Here is a 17,269-nt window from a genome sequence, read left to right on the forward strand (position 1 = left end):
AAAGCAGAGCGGTGACGTCACGGATCGCTAGCGATATCGTTTAGTGTGACGGTACCTTTACACAAGTGACATTTATCTTGTGCAGGCTCGCAGCCTTATACAGGTGACATTTATCTTGTGGAGGCTCGCAGCCTTATACAGGTGACATTTATCTTGTGGAGGCTCGCAGCCTTATACAGGTGATATTTATCTTGTGGAGGCTCGCAGCCTTATACAGGTGACATTTATCTTGTGGAGGCTCGCAGCCTTATACAGGTGACATTTATCTTGTGGAGGCTCGCAGCCTTATACAGGTGATATTTATCTTGTGGAGGCTCGCAGCCTTATACAGGTGACATTTATCTTGTGGAGGCTCGCAGCCTTATACAGGTGACATTTATCTTGTGGAGGCTCGCAGCCTTATACAGGTGACATTTATCTTGTGGAGGCTCGTAGCCTTATACAGGTGACATTTATCTTGTGGAGGCTCGTAGCCTTATACAGGTGACATTTATCTTGTGGAGGCTCGTAGCCTTATACAGGTGACATTTATCTTGTGGAGGCTCGCAGCCTTATACAGGTGACATTTATCTTGTGGAGGCTCGTAGCCTTATACAGGTGACATTTATCTTGTGGAGGCTCGTAGCCTTATACAGGTGACATTTATCTTGTGGAGGCTCGCAGCCTTATACAGGTGACATTTATCTTGTGGAGGCTCGCAGCCTTATACAGGTGACATTTATCTTGTGGAGGCTCGTAGCCTTATACAGGTGACATTTATCTTGTGGAGGCTCGTAGCCTTATACAGGTGACATTTATCTTGTGGAGGCTCGTAGCCTTATACAGGTGACATTTATCTTGTGGAGGCTCGTAGCCTTATACAGGTGACATTTATCTTGTGGAGGCTCGTAGCCTTATACAGGTGACATTTATCTTGTGGAGGCTCGTAGCCTTATACAGGTGATATTTGTCTTGTGGAGGCTCGTAGCCTTATACAGGTGACATTTATCTTGTGGAGGCTCGTAGCCTTATACAGGTGATATTTGTCTTGTGCAGGCTCGCAGCCTTATACAGGTGACATTTATCTTGTGGAGGCTCGCAGCCTTATACAGGTGACATTTATCTTGTGGAGGCTCGTAGCCTTATACAGGTGACATTTATCTTGTGGAGGCTCCTAGCCTTATACAGGTGACATTTATCTTGTGGAGGCTCGTAGCCTTATACAGGTGATATTTGTCTTGTGGAGGCTCGTAGCCTTACACGGGTGATATTTGTCTTGTGGAGGCTTGTAGCCTTACACGGGTGACATTTATCTTGTGGAAGCTCGTAGCCTTACACGGGTGATATTTGTCTTGTGGAGGCTCGTAGCCTTATACAGGTGATATTTATCTTGAGGAGGCTCGTAGCCTTACACGGGTGATATTTGTCTTGTGGAGGCTCGTAGCCTTACATGGGTGATATTTATCTTGAGGAGGCTCGTAGCCTTACACGGGTGATATTTATCTTGAGGAGGCTCGTAGCCTTACACGGGTGATATTTATCTTGAGAAGGCTTGTAGCCTTACACGGGTGACATTTATCTTGTGGAGGCTCGCAGCCTTAGGCCGGCGTCACATTCGGCGTAAGACAATACGGTCCGTATTTTACGGCCGTAATACACTGAAAAGTCCCCAAAATAGTGGTCCGTATCTCCTCCGTAGGCAGGGTGTGTCAGTGTATTTTGCGCATGGCATCCTCCGTATGTAATCCGTTATTAATATTAATAGTAATAACGTATGTAATCCGTTATTAATATTAAGGCTATTAATATCTGCCCTCAGTCACTGGCTTTACTACTCTGGCGGAGAAAATTGCGCGGGAGCCCACGCCAATTTTTTCTGCCATTTAACCCTTTAATTTAATAGCTAGAACGGCCAAATTTTGCACATACACACTACTAACATTAGTAGTGTGGAATATGCAAAAAAAAAAAAAGGGGGATATGAGATGGTTTACTGCATGTAACCATGTCTCATATCATGTCGGGTTTAGGAAGGAGATAGCAAAAGCCGGTAATTGAATTATTGGCTTTTAAGCTATCTAGCGCTGGATGAAATATTAATATATATACATATATGTGTCTCACTGATAGAGATATATATATATATATATATATATATATATATATATATATATATATATATATATAATCTATTCTATGTGTACACATTTATTCTACCTATTCTATTGTAACCTGTCAGTGTGATTTTACTGTACACCGCACTGAATTACCGGCTTTTCTATAGAACACTGCTGCGTATTTCTCGCAAGTCACACTGCTGGTCCGTGTGTAATCCGTATTTTTCGGGCCCCCATAGACTTGAATTGGCGAATTTTTTTTTTTTTGCGCAATACGGTGAAAAACGCAGCATGCTGCGATTTTCTACGGCCGTAGAAGACCGTATAATACGGATCAGTAAAATACGGCTGATAGGAGCAGGGGTATACAGGTCCTTCTCAAAAAATTAGCATATAGTGTTAAATTTCATTATTTACCATAATGTAATGATTACAATTAAACTTTCATATATTATAGATTCATTATCCACCAACTGAAATTTGTTAGGTCTTTTATTGTTTTAATACTGATGATTTTGGCATACAACTCCTGATAACCCAAAAAACCTGTCTCAAAAAATTAGCATATCAAGAAAAGGTTCTCTAAACGACCTATTACCCTAATCTTCTGAATCAACTAATTAACTCTAAACACATGCAAAAGATACCTGAGGCTTTTATAAACTCCCTGCCTGGTTCATTACTCAAAACCCCCATCATGGGTAAGACTAGCGACCTGACAGATGTCAAGAAGGCCATCATTGACACCCTCAAGCAAGAGGGTAAGACCCAGAAAGAAATTTCTCAACAAATAGGCTGTTCCCAGAGTGCTGTATCAAGGCACCTCAATGGTAAGTCTGTTGGAAGGAAACAATGTGGCAGAAAACGCTTTACAACGAGAAGAGGAGACCGGACCCTGAGAAAGATTGTGGAGAAGTGGAAACATCCAGAGCCACCGTGCACAGGCGTGTGCAGGAAATGGGCTACAGGTGCCGCATTCCCCAGGTAAAGCCACTTTTGAACCATAAACAGCGGCAGAGGCGCCTGACCTGGGCTACAGAGAAGCAGCACTGGACTGTTGCTAAGTGGTCCCAAGTACTTTTTTCTGATGAAAGCAAATTTTGCATGTCATTCAGAAATCAAGGTGCCAGAGTCTGGAGGAAGACTGGGGAGAAGGAAATGCCAAAATGCCTGAAGTCCAGTGTCAAGTACCCACAGTCAGTGATGGTGTGGGGTGCCATGTCAGCTGCTGGTGTTGGTCCACTGTGTTTCATCAAGGGCAGGGTCAATGCAGCTAGCTATCAGGAGATTTTGGAGCACTTCATGCTTCCATCGGCTGAAATGCTTTATGGAGATGAAGATTTCATTTTTCAGCACGACCTGGCACCTGCTCACAGTGCCAAAACCACTGGTAAATGGTTTACTGACCATAGTATTACTGTGCTCAATTGGCCTGCCAACTCTCCTGACCTGAACCCCATAGAGAATCTGTGGGATATTGTGAAGAGAAAGTTGAGAGACGCAAGACCCAACACTCTGGATGAGCTTAAGGCCGCTATTGAAGCATCCTGGGCCTCCATAACATCTCAGCAGTGTCACAGGCTGATTGCCTCCATGCCACGCCGCATTGAAGCAGTCATTTCTGCCAAAGGATTCCCGACCAAGTATTGAGTGCATAACTGAACATTATTATTTGTTGGTTTTTTTGTTTGTTATTAAAAAACACTTTTATTTGATTGGATGGGTGAAATATGCTAATTTATTGAGACAGGTTTTTTGGGTTATCAGGAGTTGTATGCCAAAATCATCAGTATTAAAACAAAAGACCTGACAAATTTCAGTTGGTGGATAATGAATCTATAATATATGAAAGTTTAATTGTAATCATTACATTATGGTAAATAATGAAATTTAACACTATATGCTAATTTTTTGAGAAGGACCTGTAGAGAATAATTGGGACGTTTGTTAGGCGTGTTTTACGGACGTATTTAATGCGCTCATACGTCCGTAAAACTCGCTATAGTGACGCCGGCCTAACATGGGTGATATTTGTCTTGTGGAGGCTCGTAGCCTTACACGGGTGATATTTATCTTTTGGAGGCTGGTAGCCTTACACGGGTGATATTTATCTTTTGGAGGCTCATAGCCTAAGGCTATGTGCACACGTTGCGGATTAGCCTTAGGAATTTCTGGTGCGGATTCTGCCTCTCCTGGCAGAAAAGGCACCTGCGGATTTGTCGCGTTTTTTGTGCGGTTCCGCAGTGTTTTTTGTGAGTTTTTGCTGCGGTTTTCTTGTGGATCTGCTGCGTTTTTTACCCCTGCGGTTTTCTATAATGGAATGGGTGCAAAAACACTGCAGATTCCAAAAAAAAGAAGTGACATGCTACTTCTTTCAGGGTATGTGCACACGTTGCGGATTCTCTGCGGATCCGCAGCGTTTTTTGAGGTGCATAAACGCTGCAGATCAGCAATTGATTTACAGTACAATGTAAATCAATGAGAAAAAAAAAATGCTGTGCACACTTTGCGGAAAATCTGCTGCGGAAACGCTGCGATTTAAAAGAAGTAGCATGTCACTTCTTTTTTGTGAATCTGCAGCGTTTTTGTACCCATTCCATTATAGAAAACTGCAGGGGTAAAAAAACGCAGCAAAAACGCACAAAAAACGCTGCGAAAACGCGACAAATCCGCAGGTGCGTTTTCTGCCAGGAGAGGCAGAATCCGCACCAGAAATTCCTAAGCCTAATCCGCAACGTGTGCACATAGCCTTACACGGGTGATATTTATCTTGTGGAGGCTCGTAGCCTTACACGGGTGATATTTATGTTGCAGAGGCTCGCGTCTCCACATGATAAAAAGACACGCTACAGTCATTAAAGACACTCCATATGTCCATTTCCGTAGGTGATCCGCGGGCATCAGTGCACACATAATGGACATGGGGTTTCTTGAAATCCCCCCACTATGCTGTAACATCTGGACGCTGCTGATGTATGCAGCGTTCAACCCGCAGCGTTTACTGACTGTGGGAATACAATACCCATAAAATATAATGGGTGCGGAATCGCCTGCGGTCTAAAGCCGGCAGCAAACGTGCTGCGTCCAAAGCGCTGCAAATTCCTGACCGTGGGCACATATCCTCTGTGGTCACTGAACCGTGCGCATTCATCGCTTCCAATATATTGTATGAGTGAAATTTGCGGGCGTCTATGAACACATAGCAGACATGGGATTTCTTGAAATCCCATCCTCTATTCCGTAACATCTGGCCGCTGCACAAGTACCCAGCGTCCAACCTGCTGCATTTACTGACCGTGTGCACCTGACAGACACGGGGCGCATCTTTCCAGCATGTTAATTTCTCTTTTGCAGACACGAGTCTCTGTAAGATAAATTTCACCCATATAATATATTAATTTGGGCACGGTTCCGTGAATATAGAGGAGTCACCTGCATTCAATTATAGATGGCTGCAAAAGTGCTACATCCAATGCGCTGCCAGTTACTGACCGTGCGCACCTACACTTATGAATCAGGAATGTCTACACCAAAATGCCCCCATGGAGTGCCATACAGTGGGCACAAAGACCTATAACTCCCAGCATGCCCTGAGTCAGAGAAGAGCTAGCAGGGCATGCTGGGAATTGTAGTTTTTAGCAATCTGGAAAACCTAATTAAAGACCTCAGTCCTCCATCAAAGAGCAACTTCCACCCTCCTCCATCTCATTGTAAAGTGTTATATTTTGCCTACACAGTGCCACACACCAAAGAGCAGTAATTACTGGCACCCCTCTACTGTGCACTATAATTAGTGCTGCCCCTCTACTACTGTGTCCTATAGTTACGCCCCTGTACCGTGCCCCACAATTAGTGCGGCCCCTCTACTACAGTGCCCTATAATTACTGGCACCCCTTTACTGTGCACTATAATTAGTGCGGCCCCTCTACTACAGTGCCCTATATTTACTGGCACCCCTTTACTGTGCACTGTTATTAATGCCACCCCTCTACTACAGTGCCCTATAATTACTGGCACCCCTTTACTGTGCACTGTTATTAATGCCACCCCTCTACTACAGTGCCCTATAATTACTGGCACCCCTCTACTGTGCACTATAATTAGTGCGGCCCCTCTACTACAGTGCCCCATAATTACTGGCACCCCTTTACTGTGCACTGTTATTAATGCCACCCCTCTACTACAGTGCCCTATAATTACTGGCACCCCTCTACTGTGCACTATAATTAGTGCTGCCCCTCTACTACTGTGTCCTATAGTTACGCCCCTGTACCGTGCCCCATAATTAGTGCGGCCCCTCTACTACAGTGCCCTATAATTACTGGCACCCCTTTACTGTGCACTATCATTAATGCCACCCCTCTACTACAGTGCCCTATAATTACTGGCACCACTCTACTGTGCACTATAATTAGTGCTGCCCCTCTATTACAGTGCCCTATAGTTAGTGCTCCGCCTCTAGTCCTGTTCCCTATAATCAGTGCTGCCCCTCTACTACAGTACCCTATAGTTAGTGCTCCGCCTCTAGTCCTGTGCCCTATAATCAGTGCTGCTCCTCTAGTCCTGTGCCCTATAATTAGTGCTGCTCCTCTAGTCCTGTGCCCTATAATCAGTGCCGCTCCTCTAGTCCTGTGCCCTGTAATTAGTGCCGCCCCTCTACTCCTATGCCCTATAATTAGTGCCGCCCCTCTAGTCCTGTGCCCTATAATCAGTGCCACTCCTCTAGTCCTGTGCCCTATAATCAGTGCTGCTCCTCTACTCCTGGGCCCTACAATTAGTGCTGCTCCTCTTCTAGTCCTGTGCCCTATAATCAGTGCTGCTCCTCTTCTAGTCCTGTGCCATATAATTAGTGCTGCTCCTCTAGTCCTGTGCCCTATAATTAGTGCCGCCCCTCTACTCCTGGGCCCTATAATTAGTGCCGCCCCTCTACTCCTGGGCCCTATAATTAGTGCCGCCCCTCTACTCCTGGGCCCTATAATTAGTGCCGCCCCTCTACTCCTGTGCCCTATAATTAGTGCCGCCCCTCTACTCCTGGGCCCTATAATTAGTGCCGCCCCTCTACTCCTGGGCCCTATAATTAGTGCCGCCCCTCTACTCCTGGGCCCTATAATTAGTGCCGCCCCTCTACTCCTGGGCCCTATAATTAGTGCCGCCCCTCTAGTTCTGTGCCCTATAATTAGTGCTGCTCCTCTACTCCTGTACCCTATAATTAGTGCCGCCCCTCTACTCCTGGGCCCTATAATTAGTGCTGCCCCTCTTCTAGTCCTGTGCCCTATAATCAGTGCCGCTCCTCTACTCCTGGGCCCTATAATCAGTGCCGCTCCTCTACTCCTGTACCCTATAATTAGTGCCGCCCCTCTACTCCTGTGCCCTATAATCATTGCGGCCCCTCTACTCCTGGGCCCTATAATTAGTGCTGCCCCTCTTCTAGTCCTGGGCCCTATAATCAGTGCCGCTCCTCTACTCCTGTGCCCTATAATCATTGCGGCCCCTCTACTCCTGGGCCCTATAATTAGTGCTGCCCCTCTTCTAGTCCTGTGCCCTATAATTAGTGCCGCCCCTCTACTCCTGGGCCCTATAATTAGTGCCGCCCCTCTACTCCTGGGCCCTATAATTAGTGCCGCCCCTCTACTCCTGGGCCCTATAATTAGTGCCGCCCCTCTACTCCTGTGCCCTATAATTAGTGCCGCCCCTCTACTCCTGGGCCCTATAATTAGTGCCGCCCCTCTACTCCTGGGCCCTATAATTAGTGCCGCCCCTCTACTCCTGGGCCCTATAATTAGTGCCGCCCCTCTACTCCTGGGCCCTATAATTAGTGCCGCCCCTCTAGTTCTGTGCCATATAATTAGTGCTGCTCCTCTACTCCTGTACCCTATAATTAGTGCCGCCCCTCTACTCCTGGGCCCTATAATTAGTGCTGCCCCTCTTCTAGTCCTGTGCCCTATAATCAGTGCCGCTCCTCTACTCCTGGGCCCTATAATCAGTGCCGCTCCTCTACTCCTGTGCCCTATAATCATTGCGGCCCCTCTACTCCTGGGCCCTATAATTAGTGCTGCCCCTCTTCTAGTCCTGTGCCCTATAATCAGTGCCGCTCCTCTACTCCTGTGCCCTATAATCATTGCGGCTCCTCTACTCCTGGGCCCTATAATTAGTGCTGCCCCTCTTCTAGTCCTGTGCCCTATAATCATTGCCGCTCCTCTACTCCTGGGCCCTATAATCAGTACCGCCCCTCTGTGCCATGTGCCTCATAGACATCACAGCTTCCTTAACCCTTTATTAGATCAGTGATAAAGAGCGTTGTTGCTCTGGGGGGTCACGTGTCTCCCTCTGTTGCGCTCATACGTCCTGCGCCCCCTGATACCCAATTCTCTCCCTAAATGACTAATGAGACAGAACACTTCATTCCTGCGTCTGAAGGTATCGAGTTCTGCAGTAACCGGAGACGGCACCTTGCAGAATGGCAGAACGGGCGAGGACAGCACCGAACACCAACTCCATGCTGTAAACAATTTACCTAATCAGTGGGGGACGTGCGCAGGGAGTCACTGTGGGGTCTCCTTACTAGACCCCCAGGATTACAACTCCCACTATCACCTGCTGGTAAGTATGGCGCCGGTCCCTTATAATATCCGGATGATGGACATGACAATATCAAAAGCTCAGTGACTGCACAGAACCAACCACAGGGGGCTGGAGATATTCCTGTAGTGTAAGGTCAGGACGGGGTATTCCGGATGATGCACACTGCTGCTTCAGAACCTCTTCATCACATAGAAGCTGTATCTCCATGTCATTGAAAAATGTGAACAACTTTAAATCGAGGCTCTTAAATGAGGTGGGTATTGGCTATCGACCGGAATGTGTGCAGCACCCAAAACCGTGCCAGCCTCAGAAGTTACATAATGTGCCAACCACACTAGACCCATCCCTGGTGCCAGCCATACTGTGAGCACCATCCTTTACCCCCCATGCATTACCAACCTCGGAGAATCACATCCAGAGCCAGCCATACTGTACTCACCATATAGAGACCACCACACTTTACCCCATACATTACCAACCTCGGAGAGTCACGTCCAGTGCCAGCCATACTGTACTCGCCATATAGAGACCACCACACTTTACCCCATACATTACCAACCTCGGATAGTCACGTCCAGTGCCAGCCGTACTGTACTCACCATATAGAGACCACCACACTTTACCCCATACATTACCAACCTCGGAGAGTCACGTCCAGTGCCAGCCGTACTGTACTCACCATATAGAGACCACCACACTTTACCCCATACATTACCAACCTCGGAGAGTCACATCCAGTGCTCACCATATAGAGACCACCACCCTTTACCCCCTATACCAGGCATGTCAAACTCAGGGTACCCCGAGGGCCACATGAGTAACGAGGTTGTTGCGAGGGCCGCACACAGCAGCTAATGTCACACACATATGTTAACAGCAGTCAATGAAAACAAGATATGAAGTAGTAATATGTAACAGCAACATATATTTGCAGTGCGCAACAGCAACTATTATATTCAACAAAAATACAGCAATTAAAAACTAAACATTTATTTGCTATCTTTTTTTCAATCATTAGTGTTTTGTCCTGAGGCTTGACACCTCAGTCTGTGCACACTGCCAGGTACGTGCATAACGTACAAACCCCATCCCAGAAGGTACGTGCACACTGCCAGGTGCGTGCATAACGTACAAACCCCATCCCAGAAGGTGCGTGCATAACGTACAAACCCCATCCCAGAAGGTACGTACACACTGCCAGGTGCGTGCATAACGTACAAACCCCATCCTAGAAAGTCTGTGCACACTGCCAGGTGCGTGCATAACGTACAAACCCCATCCCAGAAGGTACGTGCACACTGCCAGGTACGTGCATAACGTACAAACCCCATCCCAGAAGGTACGTGCACACTGCCAGGTGCGTGCATAACGTACAAACCCCATCCCAGAAGGTGCGTGCATAACGTACAAACCCCATCCCAGAAGGTACGTGCACACTGCCAGGTGCGTGCATAACGTACAAAACCCCATCCCAGAAGGTACGTGCACACTGCCAGGTGCGTGCATAATGTACAAACCCCATCCCAGAAGGTACGTACACACTGCCAGGTGCGTGCATAACGTACAAACCCCATCCCAGAAGGTATGTACACACTGCCAGGTGCGTGCATAACGTACAAACCCCATCCCAGAAGGTACGTACACACTGCCAGGTGCGTGCATAACGTACAAACCCCATCCCAGAAGGTACGTGCACACTGCCAGGTGCGTGCATAACGTACAAACCCCATCCCAGAAGGTACGTGTACACTGCCAGGTGCGTGCATAACGTACAAACCCCATCCCAGAAGGTACGTACACACTGCCAGGTGCGTGCATAACGTACAAACCCCATCCTAGAAGGTACGTGCACACTGCCAGATGCGTGCATAACGTACAAACCCCATCCCAGAAGGTACGTGCACACTGCCAGGTGCGTGCATAACGTACAAACCCCATCCTAGAAGGTACGTGCACACTGCCAGATGCGTGCATAACGTACAAAACCCATCCCAGAAGGTACGTACACACTGCCAGGTGCGTGCATAACGTACAAACCCCATCCCAGAAGGTACGTACACACTGCCAGGTGCGTGCATAACGTACAAACCCCATCCTAGAAGGTACGTGCACACTGCCAGGTGCGTGCATAACGTACAAACCCCATCCCAGAAGGTACGTGCACACTGCCAGGTGCGTGCATAACGTACAAACCCCATCCCAGAAGGTACGTGCACACTGCCAGGTGCGTGCATAACGTACAAACCCCATCCCAGAAGGTACGTGCACACTGCCAGGTGCGTGCATAACGTACAAACCCCATCCTAGAAGGTACGTGCACACTGCCAGATGCGTGCATAACGTACAAACCCCATCCCAGAAGGTACGTACACACTGCCAGGTGCGTGCATAACGTACAAACCCCATCCCAGAAGGTACGTACACACTGCCAGGTGCGTGCATAACGTACAAACCCCATCCCAGAAGGTACGTGCACACTGCCAGGTGCGTGCATAACGTACAAACCCCATCCCAGAAGGTACGTGCACACTGCCAGGTGCGTGCATAACGTACAAACCCCATCCCAGAAGGTACGTGCACACTGCCAGGTGCGTGCATAACGTACAAACCCCATCCCAGAAGGTGCGTGCATAACGTACAAACCCCATCCCAGAAGGTGCGTGCATAACGTACAAACCCCATCCCAGAAGGTACGTGCACACTGCCAGGTGCGTGCATAACGTACAAACCCCATCCCAGAAGGTACGTGCACACTGACAGGTGCGTGCATAACGTACAAACCCCATCCCAGAAGGTACGTACACACTGCCAGGTGCGTGCATAACGTACAAACCCCATCCTAGAAAGTCTGTGCACACTGCCAGGTGCGTGCATAACGTACAAACCCCATCCCAGAAGGTACGTGCACACTGCCAGGTGCGTGCATAACGTACAAACCCCATCCCAGAAGGTACGTGCACACTGCCAGGTGCGTGCATAACGTACAAACCCCATCCTAGAAAGTCTGTGCACACTGCCAGGTGCGTGCATAACGTACAAACCCCATCCTAGAAGGTACGTGCACACTGCCAGGTGCGTGCATAACGTACAAACCCCATCCCAGAAGGTACGTGCACACTGCCAGGTGCGTGCATAACGTACAAAACCCATCCCAGAAGGTACGTACACACTGCCAGGTGCGTGCATAACGTACAAACCCCATCCCAGAAGGTACGTACACACTGCCAGGTGCGTGCATAACGTACAAACCCCATCCTAGAAGGTACGTGCACACTGCCAGATGCGTGCATAACGTACAAAACCCATCCCAGAAGGTACGTACACACTGCCAGGTGCGTGCATAACGTACAAACCCCATCCCAGAAGGTACGTGCACACTGCCAGGTGCGTGCATAACGTACAAACCCCATCCCAGAAGGTACGTACACACTGCCAGGTGCGTGCATAACGTACAAAACCCATCCCAGAAGGTACGTACACACTGCCAGGTGCGTGCATAACGTACAAAACCCATCTCAGAAGGTACGTGCACACTGCCAGGTGCGTGCATAACGTACAAAACCCATCCCAGAAGGTACGTACACACTGCCAGGTGCGTGCATAACGTACAAACCCCAGCCCAGAAGGTACGTACACACTGCCAGGTGCGTGCATAACGTACAAACCCCATCCCAGAAGGTACGTACACACTGCCAGGTGCGTGCATAACGTACAAACCCCATCCTAGAAGGTACGTGCACACTGCCAGATGCGTGCATAACGTACAAAACCCATCCCAGAAGGTGCGTACACACTGCCAGGTGCGTGCATAACGTACAAACCCCATCCTAGAAAGTCTGTACACACTGCCAGGTGCGTGCATAACGTACAAACCCCATCCCAGAAGGTACGTGCACACTGCCAGGTGCGTGCATAACGTACAAACCCCATCCCAGAAGGTACGTACACACTGCCAGATGCGTGCATAACGTACAAACCCCATCCCAGAAGGTACGTGCACACTGCCAGGTGCGTGCATAACGTACAAACCCCATCCCAGAAGGTACGTGCACACTGCCAGGTGCGTGCATAACGTACAAACCCCATCCCAGAAGGTACGTGCACACTGCCAGGTGCGTGCATAACGTACAAACCCCATCCCAGAAGGTACGTGCACACTGCCAGGTGCGTGCATAACGTACAAACCCCATCCCAGAAGGTACGTGCACACTGCCAGGTGCGTGCATAACGTACAAAACCCATCCCAGAAGGTACGTACACACTGCCAGGTGCGTGCATAACGTACAAACCCCATCCCAGAAGGTACGTGCACACTGCCAGGTGCGTGCATAACGTACAAAACCCATCCCAGAAGGTACGTGCACACTGCCAGGTGCGTGCATAACGTACAAAACCCATCCCAGAAGGTACGTGCACACTGCCAGGTGCGTGCATAACGTACAAAACCCATCCCAGAAGGTACGTGCACACTGCCAGGTGCGTGCATAACGTACAAACCCCATCCCAGAAGGTACGTACACACTGCCAGGTGCGTGCATAACGTACAAAACCCATCCCAGAAGGTACGTACACACTGCCAGGTGCGTGCATAACGTACAAACCCCATCCCAGAAGGTACGTACACACTGCCAGGTGCGTGCATAACGTACAAACCCCATCCCAGAAGGTCCGTGCATGATGTGTACAGGAGGAGGGCCACTCACTTCTTTGCCTGTGCGGCAGTGGGTCCCTTCTTCCTCGGTCACAGTATCCCAGTCACTCTCAGCCTTCCTGACTTAGGACGGAGATCAGCAGCCACGCGAGCCGCAGATGTACAAAACGCGCGATCAGCACTTCTGGCTCTTCATTCATTGGCCGATATCCCTGCATATGACTTGCTTACGTCATCAGCAGCCGACTAAAGTACACACATCATGGATTGACACAGAGCTAGTTGGTCGGCTGCTGATGTCGTAAGCAGGTCATATGCAGGGATATCGGCCAATGAAGAGCCGGAAGTGCTGATCGCGCATTTTGTACATCTGCGGATTGCGTGGCTGCTGATCTCCGTCCTAAGCCAGGAAGGCTGAGAGTGACTGGGAGCATCTGTGGCCCGCACAAAAGTCTCAAACTTTGTGTTTACAGACAAAGTTTGAGATTTTTGTGCGGGTCGCAGATATGCCTGTAAAGGGCCGCATGCGGCCTGCGGGACGCGTGTTTGACATGCCTGCCCTATACAATGGGTACGGAAAGTATTCAGACCCCTTTAAATTTTAACTTTGTTTTATTGCAGCCATTTGGTAAATTCAAAAAAAGTTATTTGTTCTCGTTAATGTACACTCTGCACCCCATCTTGACTGAAAAAAAAACAAAAATGTAGAATTTTTTGCAAATGTATTAAAAAAGAAAAACTGAAATATCACATGGTCATAAGTATTCAGACCCTTTACGCGGACACTCATAAAAGTCACATGCTGTCCATTTCCTTGTGATCCTCCTTCAGATGGTTCTCCTCCTTCATTGGGGTTCAGCTGTGTTTAATTAAACTGATAGGACTTGAATTGGAAAGGCGCACACCTGTCTATATAAGAACTCACAGCTTGCAGCCCATGGAAAAAAAATGGAGTGAACGTGGATTTAGGCTACTTTCACACTGGCTTTTTTTGCTAGACGTCGCAATGTGTCGTTTATGGCAAAAAACGCATCGTGCAAAGTTGTTTGCAGGATGCGTTTTTGCCCCATAGATTAACATTTGCGACGCTTTGCAACACGTCGCAACCGTCGTGCGACGGTTGCGCCGTGTTGTGGCGGACCGCCGGGAGCAAAAAACGTTACATGTAACGTTTTTGCTCCTGACGGACCGCTTTTTCCGACCGCGCATGCGCTGCTGGAACTCCGCCCCCACCACCCCGCATCTTACAATGGGGCAGCGGATGCGCCGGAGAATGCATCCGCTGCACCCGTTGTGCAGTGCGTCAAACGCTAGCGTCGGAATCTCTGCCCGACGCATTGCGACGGGGAGATTCCGACGCTAGTGTGAAAGTAGCCTTACTCTGTTCTGCTGAATAACTGGAAATCCGGGCGTATTATAAAGAAATGTGGTTTTCTTTATGATAATACGCCCGGACTTTCAGTTATTCAGCAGCGCAGAGTAAATCCATGTTTACCCCATTTTTTTTTTCCTACAGTTGGTCATTGCAGCGAATATTCCTACAAGCTAAATTAAAGCTCTATCTGGTGAGTACAATTCAATTGTATTAACAGTTTGTGTCTCGGATAAGACGCTATATTGTGCTATTTTCTCCATTAGGTATGTCAGGAAAATAGCGGTCTATTAGGAGCGCTGTGAGGGCAATGAGGGAGTTAAAAAGGAGGCAGGATTCAATGCAGTTCCAGCCACGCACCTTCTAGAAGGAGCGAATAAAACTAGGAAATAGAAGCACGATCACCTGATGAAGATGGGGTACCGTCGAAACACGTTGTAGTTTACACCAATAGTCTTGTCCTGGCTTCATTTCAGCGCTCCTGTGAAGGTGCTTGTATTTCCTAATTTTCTCCAGCAGCACTCATTAGCTCACAGTGCATGTCAGACCAAATGAGAATCGAGGTCAAAGGCACTGGCCAAGGAGCTCAGAGACAGAATTGTGGCAAGGCACAGATCAGGCCAAGGTTACAACAGCATTTCTGCAGTACTCAAGGTTCCTAAGAGCACAGTGGCCTCCATAATCCTTAAATGGAAGAAGTTTGGGACCGCCAGAAGTCTTTCTAGACCTGGCCATCCATCCAAACTGAGCAATCGTGGGAGAAGAGCCTCGGTGAGAGAGGTAAAGAAGAACCACAAGATCACTGTGGCTGGGCTCCAAAGATGCAGTAGGGAGATGAGAGAAAGTACAACAAAGTCAACTATCACTGCAGCCCTCCACCAGTCAGGCCTTTTTGGCAGAGTGGCCCGACGGAAGCCTCTCCTCAGTGCAACACATATGAAAGCCCGCATAGAGTTTGCTAATAATAATAATAATCTTTATTTTTATATAGCGCTAACATATTCCGCAGCGCTTTACAGTTTGCACACATTATCATCACTGTCCCCGTTGGGGCTCACAATCTACATTTCCTATCAGTATGTCTTTGGAATGTGGGAGGAAACCGGAGTACCCGGAGGAAACCCACACAAACACGGAGAGAACATACAAACTCTTTGCAGATGTTGTCCTTAGTGGAGCATCTTATGGACCCATAATCAAGGTTTGTGCAGCACTATATGGGGCAAATATCTTTATGGAGCATCTTATGGCGCCATAATCAACATTTGTGCAGCATTATATTGGGCAAATGTGTCTATAGAGCATCTTATGGGGCCATTATTAACCTTTATGCAGGATTATATGGGGCATATTTTAATATGGAGCATCTTATGAGGCCATCATAAATTTTATGGAGTATTATATGGGGCTCCTGATTCAATATGGATATTCAAAAACACTTAACCTACTGATATCTCAATTAATTTTACTTTTATTGGTATCTATTTTTATTTTTGACATTTACCGGTAGCTGCTGCATTTCCCACCCTAGGCTTATACTTGAGTCATTAAGTTTTCCCAGTTTTTTGTGGCAAAATTAGGGGGGTCGGCTTATACTCGAGTATATACGGTATGTACTGTAAATTTGCTCTCACTTTTTTTTTTACAGGACAAAATTAATTTAAGGCATATTGTAATTCTTGCAAGAATAGGGAATCATGCACTGTACTATTTAGGATAGAAATAAAACAATCTTAGCATAAATCAATAGGACAGATAAGTATAAAGTTTGTAAAATATGTTGTTAGATAGCTTTACTCTGAACTTTCAATGTCAAATTGTCTCAGGGTACAGCTCACTAAATGCTTCACATCATATTTCTTCAGTCTATGAAAAGGGTGCATGTTTCCCCTTATATTCTATGTATAGTGTATATGTCATCAGAGCAGCTAATTTCTTCAAACATGAGCGAAGAGGAAAAACAAACTAAAGCATCAAGCATACAGAGACAACATAAACTAGACTATTGATTTATGTACAGTTTATTGAAAGTTTAGATATAGCTTTATGAAGTACTTACCTTAATCCTGCTTTCCTTTTCACTCCAGAAGTACTGAGATGAATGCAGGCATTCCTTCCCTGTGTCTTTATTTTTTCACCTTATCTGTAGAGGAGGAGCTTCACTACTTATCATGAAGATAACTGCAGCACAGATTCATCTCAGCTAAGGGTATGTGCACACGTTCAGGTTTTTTCGCATTTTTCCCGCTATTCTATGCATTTGGAAAAAACGCATAAAAAACACGCAAAAAAAGCATAAAAACCGCGAAAAAAACGCATGCGGATTTCTGGCAGAAATGTCAGGTTTTTGTCAGAAAAATTTCTGCCAGAAATCCTGACGTGTGCACATAGCCTAAAAGTCTAGACCTTGGATCAGGAATAGGATGGACATTTATAAGACATATCATAACTTTCCTAAATTTCGGAGATCCACCCCCTGATAAAGGAATCTCCGAAACGCACGTCGGGGTGCTCTGTACTTGGGTACGCAGGACTGACAGGTATATATATGATCTATCCCTAAATCT

General features: G+C 47.3%; 1 protein-coding gene across 2 annotated transcripts in view; it reads right to left on the reverse strand.

The window, feature by feature from the left end:
- Positions 1-13,512, reverse strand: part of DDX25 (DEAD-box helicase 25) — a 29,319-nt gene extending 15,807 nt beyond the window's left edge. Inside the window, exon 1 of one of the 2 annotated variants that reach the window (XM_069742465.1) lies at positions 13,383-13,512. The gene's annotated coding sequence lies outside the window, so the exon portion shown is untranslated. The remainder of the gene's footprint in view (positions 1-13,382) is intronic. The other variant, XM_069742466.1, reaches the window with a different exon arrangement.
- Between the last annotated feature and the right edge of the window lie 3,757 nt (positions 13,513-17,269).

The sequence above is a fragment of the Ranitomeya imitator genome, chromosome 10 (assembly GCF_032444005.1).
Source record: "Ranitomeya imitator isolate aRanImi1 chromosome 10, aRanImi1.pri, whole genome shotgun sequence".
In the NCBI taxonomy this organism is placed as follows: Eukaryota; Metazoa; Chordata; class Amphibia; order Anura; family Dendrobatidae; genus Ranitomeya; species Ranitomeya imitator.